The following is a 10801-nucleotide window of genomic DNA, read 5'->3' on the forward strand; positions in this document are numbered from 1 at the left end:
AAAGACTTCGATAAACTCTGTGCAATTTGGTAGCTCCTTCAGGATTGTCATCAGAGAGTAGCACCGTAACATTTAACGAGTCAACAATTAGGATTAAGGTGCCATCGAAAACGAAGCAAGCGTCAAAAAACGTGTTCTTCATCCCAAGTGAATGTGGAAACTAAAACTATTCTAATAAAACTTTGTCATACCCACCATATTTGGGGATCTTCTTATCAGGGTGTTCTGGACTGAATGTGTGTACCCCAAGTTCATGTTGAAACCCTACCCCTCAGTGTAATGGTAGGAGGAGGTGGAGTATTTGGGCGATAATTGGGATTAGGCGAGGGTGTAGGGGGGAGGTCTCGTGAATGGGATCAATGCCTTTATGAGTCACAAGAGTTTGCTTCCTCTGTCTGTCCCCTACCAGGTGAGGATACAAAGAGGAGTTGGCCATCTGCACCCCAGAAGAGGCCTCTCACCGGAACTGAGCCATGCTGACACCCTGATCTTAAACTTCCAGCCTCCAGGATCCTGACAAATCCATTTTGTTAAAAGATTTTATTTATTCATTCGACAGAGATAGAGACAGCCAGCGAGAGAGGGAACACAAGCAGGGGGAGTGGGAGAGGAAGAAGCAGGCTCATAGTGGAAGAGCCTGATGTGGGGCTCAATCCCAGAACGCCGGGATCACGCCCTGAGCCCAAGGCAGACGCTTAACCGCTGTGCCACCCAGGCGCCCCCTGACAAATCCATTTTTGTTGCTGACAAGACTCCGTCTTTGCTAATTTGTTACAGGAGGCTGCACTAAGACTGGGGGCATCATTCGCTTAGCACTTCTGACATACTAGTTGAGATTGTGCTTATGTATTTCCAGTTCAAATCATACATGACAGAGAGGAAGCAGTCATGTATAACTATTTAACTTTTGTTCAAAAAAGACCTGATATCTGTGTGCATAGCGAAAAATGTGGATGCCGAATCCGAGAAAGAAGGGGAAGGATGGCCCCGTCTGAAAGGCTTGAGTAATAATGAGAATAGGAATAATGAGAAAGGAAACAGCAAGAAGTAGGAGATGGCTGCCAGAAAGAAGACACTGCTGTTTGGCTCCCCACCCCCAGCAGATTGTCTCAAATACAATTTAAAAATAATTTTTAGGGGCGCCTGGGTGGCTCAGTCGTTAAGCGTCTGCCTTTGGCTCAGGGCGTGACCCCAGCATTCTGGAATCGAGCCCCACATCAGGCTCCTCCGCTATGAGCCTGCTTCTTCCTCTCCCACTCCCCCTGCTTGTGTTCCCTCTCTCGCTGGCTGTCTCTCTCTCTGTCAAATAAATAAATTAAATATTTTAAAAAATAATTTTTATACTTCAGGTTTTGAAAAAATGTTGGAGACCATACCAGTTGTTCCTTAATCACGGCCCGCTCTAAATATTTGCATCAACCATTCCTTTATTCACCAACCAGTAAGAAGGAGGGCAGTGAAATTAGCCACTTGCTGGATTTCACGTACCAGTGACCGTCAATGACTTTCAGTATCTCCAGTGTCAAAACCCTTTTCCTTAACTCCTGAGTTTTCCTGTCAACTTGTTAATGAAGAAGAAAAACTTACTCGATTCCAGGGCCAAAATTATTTTATTTATTTTCCTATTATCCTTGAAAGGGCAGAAGGAGGATGTGATTTCTTTTCCGTGTAATCTGCCCATGGAAAAATATTCTCAAAGCACTAGGCTATTTTGCATGGTTTCTTAGAAAACCCACATGTGCTTTAATGCCAAAGTGGGTGTGTCGGGTCAGTCAGACAGAAGCTGGTAAGGAAAGAAAGGATTTACTGGTGAATCCAGACTCATTAAAAGTTTAAATATTTTTTGATTTTATACTTTGTCACATGCTGATCTAAAGATCTATTTTTTAGTACAATATATTTCTCTATGTTTACAATTATGATACATGTTTATGCATATAAAGACTTACTCAATATGTGACCGTGTTAGGTATCAAAGAAAGAATATCTCCTAATTTGCTGTCTGATTTTACTAATTCCTGGAGTGAATGTGAACTCCTAGCCCCCGGTTATGCAAAAGTCTTTATTGACATGACTGGGAAAATTCTCTTTTCCCCATGCCGCACTGTTGTATATTTTAAATATTCAGAAGATGGTCCGTTTCAATATTTTAAAAAAGTGTTCAAAGTTAATTTAAATTTTGCATTCAGCCGATTTTTAACGTCCTCAACGCTGGTGAACGTGCTTCCATAAAGCTGATCTGCCTGAGAAATGGAAGTTTGGCCCATCTGCATTCCCACTTCCGTACTCACATGTACACCTTCCATCACTTTGTGAAACTCTTCCTCATCCCAGGGCTCTGGTGCACTGCCCCAGGTGCAAAACCTCTGTGACACCAGAGGGACAATTCCAGAAGGCTTAGCTTTGGGGAGAGATTCCCTTGATGCAAAGTACAGAAGGTTCTGGTAAGATGCTTAGGACTGACCTTCTCTCCTCTCTGGATCACATTTTTGTATTCCCTTCAAAAGAAGTGAACATCAAATGTGCTGAATTTTCGATTTCTTCATCCTCAGCCCTACAAGCACCTGTAGGCTTTATCTTGCTTCTGTCATTCTGTCCATACCCAAACTTTTTGAAGTTCCCTGTCATGTCTGTTCCTATTTCACCTTTGGATCTTCCTGCACTCACTGGAATGTGGCTCCAGCCTCTCTGATCTCCTGAAACTGCTCAACCAAGGTTTCCAAGAAACTACACCTTACTGAGGTCAGAGATTGCTATCAGTCACCTTGGCTGACATTTCATAAACATCTGGCCCTTCTGAATACATCGTCCGTGTTCAAGTCTGACCTCCATCTGGCTTCTGTGTCCCACTATCTTCTGCTTTTCTGCTCTTCCTCCTCTCTTTCTTTTGGTGATATTCCCTCTTATGTTGGGAGAAATTTGGTGTTCCTCAAAATTCTCTGCTAGGTGCCACACTCCTCTCTGTACATACAGACCCAACCTCCCAAATAGTTCAGAACTATTTAACCAAAAGTCAAATAAAAATTATTTAACATTGTCACAGAGACCCAAGAAATTGTCAGACATACAGATCTTTCAACTGAAAAGAAGGGAAGAAGTAATCTTCAATAGATCATTGAGTTTGTTTCCATCAATGGTAGAAAAGTCAAGTTATATTCAATTGTTGTTATTTTTTTCAAGATTTTATTTATTTATTTAACAGAGAGTGAGACAGCCAGTGAGAGAGGGAACACAAGCAGGGGGAGTGGGAGAGGAAGAAGCAGACTTCCAGTGGAGGAGCCCGATGTAGGGCTCGATCCCAGGACTCTGGGATCACGCCCTGGGCCGAAGGCAGATGCTTAATGACTGAGCCACCCAGGCGCCCCCAATTGTTATTTTTTAAAGATTTTATGAATTTGTGTGTGTGTGTGTGTGTGTGTGTGTGAGAGAGAGAGAGAGAGAGAGAGAGAGCACGGACAGCAGGGGGAGCGACAGAGGGAGAGGGAGAAGCAGGCTCCTGCTGAGCAGGGATCCCAAAGCAGACTCCTGGGATCATGACCTGAACCGAAGGTAGATGCTTAACCAACAGAGCCACCCAGCTGTCCCTCAATTGTTGTTTTGATGTGAATAAGATATAGCTTCAATCCCACTTCAAAAGTTGACTAGAATGTTATGAGCTTGAATATTTTTAATATGAGAAGTTTTGATGTTTTATGTTGTACATTTTCATTTAATATCTGCTGTCAAATATATCATGTGGATGAAGTTGACTGGGATGCTGAGTGAGTTTCCAGGTTCTTCCTTTGCACTCTGCAATCCTGTTCCGCTGGCTGCCCTGCTGTCCCGCTGGCAAATAGGCCTAGAAGTCAGGGGAGCATGGTGTGGACACACGACTTCCTTCCAGTGACAGTCACATGAGGCTGGCTGGTGACTGGCTCTGTCCAACGCATCCTCATTGTGGTCCAGGCGAATCCTGCCATCCCGTCTCTCATCACCCTGTCGCCACATCATCCCGTTGGCCATCGTCCCCTCATCTCATCTCTCATTGTCCCATAGCCCCATGTGTCCTCTTGTCACTCTGTTGTCCCATCATCCATTGTCCCTTTGTCTCATCTCTCATTCTCCCCTCGCCCTATCACCCCATGCCTTCTCCCTGTTGCCCCCATCCTCCCATTATGGTGTCGCCTCATCGCCCCATTATGTCATAGTCACATCCTGTCCTGTCAGCCGGTCCCCACAAGGCCCCATTGTCCCGAATTCCCATCATCTCGTCGTCCCTTTGCCCCATGGACCCGTCCTTCAGTCGCCCTGTCATCAAATCTCCCCATCACCCACTCCCTGTTGCCCTGTCACTCCAATGTCGCATGCTCCTGTCATCCTGGTGCCTCATCATCCATTACCTGTCACCGCGTGCCCCCATCTCCCCATCATCCCATCTTCCCATAGCCTCATCGCCCCTGTGTCTGATCATCCCGTTGTCCCTTCATCACATCGCCCAATCATGCCAGCTTCCCATCTTCCCATCACTTATCGTCCCAAGCCCTCATTGCCCCAGTGACCTGCCATTAGTTGTCTGTGGATGTAGCTTGTGTGCAACCTGGGCTTTGGGAGTTAAATGCAAATGGTTTCTATTTTATTATTTTCGCAGATAAAGTGACTCAGCCCATTGTAATTACGTCGACTGCTGAAAAGAAAAAAAATGTTGATAATATCTGGGTGAATATCTAGCAGCTAGTGAAGTTAAAAATTATTTTCTGAGATGAAGCAATATTTGTATTTCCTTACCTTATTATAATTAGTATGTATTTGTATGAATTTTTAATTTGAATATTTTGAATGGGAAAGATGGCTCAGCAACCAGAAGTTAAATACAAATTATATTTTAGATTGCCATGGAGTGGCAAAAAATTGTCCAACCTGAAGTCCTCTCCGCTGCAAATAAGTAAAGGAGAAATCTGGAATGCATGCTTGACTTAGCTCTGATCAAATGTGGGAAAGTAAAGTTATTCCATCATTATTTCGGTGTAAATAAAACAAGTTTCAATCCCATTGAAAAAGGGGCCTAAAATAGTGTGAGTTGGAATATTTTTAATATGAAAATAGTTTAATATTTTGTTTGACGTTTTAATTTAATAGGTCCTGTGAGATAGTTCCTGCTGACCAAGTGGACTGCGATGCTGTACGGGTGCTGGTACTCCTCCCTCGCAGGCTACAACCCTGTTCCCTGGGCTGCCCCGCTGTGCCGCCAGCAAATCGGTTTACAAGTCAGGAAAGTGCTTTGCGGGTGCATGACTTCCTTCCAGAGATGATGCAGATGATGGTGGCGCCCAACTGGCTCAGTGGAATGCGTCACCCCTGTGGTCCAGGCGTGCCCTATCCTCCCATTGCCCCATTGTCCCGTTTTCCCATCGCCCAGAGGTCCCATCATTCCCTCTCCCCACCATCCCATCTTCCCATTGTCCCACCATCCCATTGTCTCATCATCCCGTCACCCATTTGTGCCATCTTCCCATCATCCATTGCCCCTCTGTCCCTTTGCCCCATTGTTCCTTAGTCCCATCACCCCAACCCCATCTTCCCATAGCCCCATTGACCCATTGTCGCATTGTCCCATCATCCCAATGCCAGATTGCTCCTTCCTCCCATGGTGGTAATGCTCCATTCTCCCAGCTTGTCATCGTCCAATCATCTCCTTATCCTTCCCCCATTGCCCCATCATCCTATGGTCGCATTGTCTTGTCGCCCCATCTCCTATCAGCCCGTCGCCTCATCGCCCCACTGCCCCATCTCCCATTGTCCCATTACCTCTGTGTCTTAGGCCAGTCGCTCCATCACCCCATTGCCCTATTGTCCCATCCTCCCATTATTCCGTCACCCTGTTGCCCCGTTGCCCAGTCACCCTGTTGCCCTATTGCCCTATTGTGCCATCATCCTGTCATCCCTAATCACCACTGCCCCATCGTCCCATCCTGGTATCATATCATTGCCCCATCATCCCATTGTACTATCTTCCTGTCCCTCAGTCACCCCATTGTCCCATCATCCTGTCATCCTGCCCCCCAACTTTGCCTCCTTGTATGGGGCCAATGTCCCAAAACGTCCTGTGCCCTAGTCCTTTCACCTCAACACTCCATCATCACCCCTTTGCCCCATCATCACATTGCCTAATGGCCCCATTGTCCCATCATATTCTCACCCAGTCCCCTCAAAGCCCCATCATCCCAAAGCCCCATCGTCCAATCACCCCCTTGCCGTCTCATGATCTCAGCGTCCAGTCATCCCATCCATCTGTCAACCAGTCACTCCATCATCAAGTGTCCCCGTCACACTGTCACCTCTTCGCCCCATAGTCCCATCACCCATGTGCCTTCTTGCCCTCGCCCTAACGTGGCATAGTTCTGTTATCCCACTTTTCAAAACCCCATCAACCCATCATCTCAGGGTCCATCCGCCCATTGACCCATCAGCCCCTCACCCGTCATCCTGTGGCCCCCATCGCCTAACAGTCTCGTCGTCAGGTCACACTGTCCTCCCTACACTCCATGGTTCCATTGCCCCATCTACCCGTCCTCCCATCGTCTCGCCCTGTCCCCTGCCCCCCTCTCTGTGTCGGTCATCGGGCGCACACATGGCCCTGAAGCTATACACGCCACTGAAGGTGCCCCCATTCTGAGTCTCAAATCCTGTTTGGTGACAACGGTCTGCCTGCAGTTTCTGCGCGAAAGCAGAGCCCAGGTTTCAGGGCTGAGCTCAGAAAATGCAAGGTCCAGGACTTCCTCCTGGCCGAAAATGTCCTCGCCTCAAGAGCCACAGAGTGGCATACTCAGTGGAAAGGGCGGCACAGACGCCTAGTTTTGCACACTACCAAAGCTGCAGGGCGCTGGCGCCTGAGGCCGCGCAAGTCAACCTTGGGTCACCATCAGCTGCGGGAAAGGACACCGCGCACCCTCTCGAAGCCGTCTGGAGAATCGCCGAACTCCTCCATGGCCCACCTCTCTTAGCTAGTGGCAGTAGCCCTGCTCCCCTGCGTCCCTGCCCGCTCCCTCGCTGGACCCTGGCCTGGTTCTGTAGCCCAGAGTGCACGGACATCCTCGTACTCATGACACAGCTGAAAAGTGTCTCCTCTCCCACGTGCCTGAAGGACAGAACCTACTTCAGAGTTCCTTGGGAAAGAGGGACCGTCACCCAAACCCAGAAGACACAAAGCACCTGCTTCCACCGCCAGATGCTCCAGCAGATCTTCGGCCTCTTCAGCACAGAGCACAGCCAGGCTGCTTGGAGCCACGCCGCCCTGGATAACCTCCTCTCCAGCCTTCACGGCTGCCTGGAACACCGGGAGCCCAGGGAAGAGGACACCCTGGCCTGTCTGCATTTGGGGACTGTTGTCCGGAAGGATTTCCGAAGCACCCATCTCTACCTCCAGGAAAAGAAATACAGTCGCTGTGCCTGGGAGGTGGTCAGAGCGGAAATGGAGAGGCGTCTTTTCCTCCTTTCACACCCCTCAAGGAAAGGAGAAAGTGATACCCAGGACTCTCCCTAATCAGTGACATTCTGTGCTGAGCCCCCCAAAACGATCTCAACTCATCCCCTATTGTGGCACCAGCTGAAAAGATCTGAAACCAAAATCATGAAGTTTTTTAAAAAATGGAGTGCACTTCACGAATTCACAAAAATACATTTAGACAGAACAGCATGAACTCCTTTCTTAAATAAACGATTTCATGACACCATTGTTTTACTCTGTTTCTGTTTGGGGGCATATTTGCTGTTTCCAGAGCCAAAAGTCTCACTTTTTATGGACAAAGGTCTGGAGGAGAGTGTAGCGTTGAAGACATTGGTCAGGTAAGTGCATGGCAGTTGCTGGGACTCATGGACTCAGAGCTGCAGCAGTACAACGCAGGAGTTCCTGCTCAGATGACTCTTCGGGATGGCGACTGGCTGCCTGAAATGCGTCCCCGCGGCATTCCAGGCGCGTCCTATCCTCGCATCGCCCCATCGTCCCATCGCCCCAGTGTCCCGCCCCCCTCATCCCATCAGGGAAGCCTGTGCCTGTGGCTGACCCCTGTCCCACCGCAAATCGCTGCAGAAGTCGCAGAGTGCGTTGTGGGCACACGACTTCCTTGTGGCGCCTACTCAGACGGTGGCGGTGCGCGACTGGCTCTGGGCAATGTGTCCCCGCGGCGCTCCAGGCGCGTCCTATCCTCCCATCGCCCCACCTGCCCGGCGCCCCCGTCCGGTCAAATAAGCCCGTACGGGTGGCTGAACCCCTCTCCCATCGCATATAGGTTTAGAAGTCTGCAGAGCGCATTATAGCTGTGCGCACGACGTCCTTCTAGCGCCAACGCAGACGGTGGCGGCGTGTAACTGGCTGAGCGGAATGCGTCCCCGCCGCGCTCCAGGCGCGTCCTATCCGCTCTTCGCCCTATCTTCCCATCGCCCCAACGCCCCGCTCCCTCATCGTCCATAAGTCCATCCTGAGGCCCCATCATCCCCCATCATATGTCCCCATCGTCCCATCATCCCATCGCCCATTTTTGCCATCGTCCACCGTCCCATCGTCCATCCTCCACTCATCCTGTCTCCTCTTGGCCCTATCGTCCCATCGTCCCATCGCCCCATCGTCCTGTCACCCCGTACAGCCATCGCCTCATCGTCCCCTGCAAGTATCCTAACATCGCCCATCGTCCTATCTGTCCTACCGTCTCGCCGCAGAAGCCGGTGCCTGTGGCTGCACCCCTGTCCCATCGCAAATCGGTGTAGAAGTTGCAGAGTGCTTTGTGGGCACACGATTTCCTTCCAGCGCCAACGCAGACGGTGCCGGTGTCGGTGCTCCACTGACTGCTTGGAATTCCCCGCGGCACTCCAAGCGCGTCCTATTCTCCCTTCGCTCCATCGTCCCGTTTCCCCCAGTGCCCGTCCGTCTTCTGTCCGTCTTCTCTCCCCATTGTCCCATTTCATCGCCTGTTTGTGCCATCGTCGCCCCGTCTCTTTGCCCCATCTTCCCCTCCTTCCATAGTTCCATCGTCCATCCTCCGGTTATCCTGTCCCCCATGGGCCTATGGTCCCATCGTTCGGTCATCCCATATCGCCATCGCCCCATCGTCTTATCCCACTGTCCCGCCCGGGGAAGCCTGTGCCAGTGGCTGCTCCGCTCTCCCATGGCTAATCGGTCTAGAAGTCTGCAGAGCGCGAATGCATGACTTCTTTCCCTTGCCGACGCAGACACCGGCGGCGCGGGACTGGCTGGGTGGAATCGTATCCTCCCATCGCCCATCCTCCCCTCGCCAGTCATCCCAAGGGCCCTGGCTCCCATTCCTAACGTCATCGTCCCGCCATCGTGTTCTCCGAACGCCACCGCGGCTTCGCCACGGTCCCCCGTGTCGAAGTGGCTTCGCCCCGTGGTGTCTCACCCGTCTGGGCCATTGCTGAAGGGGCTCCGGTCTGCAAACGTCCCAGCTGAAAGTGCAGCGTGCTTTGTTGGAGGTTGCGCGAGCTAAAGCGAAAGCTAAAGCGCGCAGGGAGAGGGGAAACGGGAGGGGCAAAGGCTTAGCAGGCTCCAGAATCCCTACTGGGGATTCGATCTTAGGCTTAGACTGTGAATCATGGCCCAAGCCGCAGGCAGACGCTTTAACCCACTGAGCCACCCAGGCCCCCCCCCGCGTGGGTCCTTAAAGCAGCACCCAAATGGCTTCCGAGGCCGCTTACGTCAGTCTTGGGCCACAAACAGCTGCCGAAAATGACACCCGCGCGTCCCCTTGCGGCCGCCTGGAGAATCGCCGAACTCCTCCATGGCCCACCTCTCTTGGCTAGTGGCAGTAGCCCTGCTCCCCTGCGTCCCTGCCCGCTCCCTCGCTGGACACCTGCCTCGATCCATAACCCAGAGTGCACGGACATCCTCGTACTCATGACACAGCTGAAAAGTGTCTCTCTCCCACGTGCCTGAAGGACAGAACCTACTTCAGAGTTCCTTGGGAAAGAGGGACCGTCACCCAAACCCAGAAGACACAAAGCACCTGCTTCCACCGCCAGATGCTCCAGCAGATCTTCGGCCTCTTCAGCACAGAGCACAGCCAGGCTGCTTGGAGCCACGCCGCCCTGGATAACCTCCTCTCCAGCCTTCACGGCTGCCTGGAACACCGGGAGCCCAGGGAAGAGGACACCCTGGCCTGTCTGCATTTGGGGACTGTTGTCCGGAAGGATTTCAGAAGCCCCTGTCTCTACCTCCAGGAAAAGAAATACAGTCGCTGTGCCTGGGAGGTGGTCAGAGCGGAAATGGAGAGGCATCTTTTCCTTCTTTCACACCCCTCAAGGAAAGGAGAAAGTGATACCCAGGACTCTCCCTAATCAGTGACATTGTTTGCTGAGCCCCCAAAACACTTTGTGGTTAACAGAAAAAAAAGTATGCTTTATATCTATACCATTTTTAATTTTTTGTTCATTCAATTTTTCTATAGAAAACTTCTTGTATCTGTTTCTCAGTAGAAGAGGAATCAAGTCTGATTATCATCTGATGAGAAATGGATTGTACAACTCACTTACTCATTATTACATTGTTCACACTTTAAGTAAAAGATAGACTTTCTCCAAGCCAGTGTACATGTTGTGGTCAGGAGAGAGGGGGACATAACAAATCTGCTCCTTTTTCTGTATCATTGAGTTTTGTAGAAAAACCAATTTCCAAGCAATAATCCCATTTAATTAATATTAGTTATTTTAAATGGGATAAGGACAAAAGGGAAAAAAATGGAATCTCTCAGCCGACTTCGGAAGCAAACATGTCAGGAATAAAAACAAAGCAGTAGATATCTCCTACAGTTGACCA

Source organism: Ursus arctos, unplaced genomic scaffold (assembly GCF_023065955.2).
Source record: "Ursus arctos isolate Adak ecotype North America unplaced genomic scaffold, UrsArc2.0 scaffold_18, whole genome shotgun sequence".
Lineage (NCBI taxonomy): Eukaryota > Metazoa > Chordata > Mammalia > Carnivora > Ursidae > Ursus > Ursus arctos.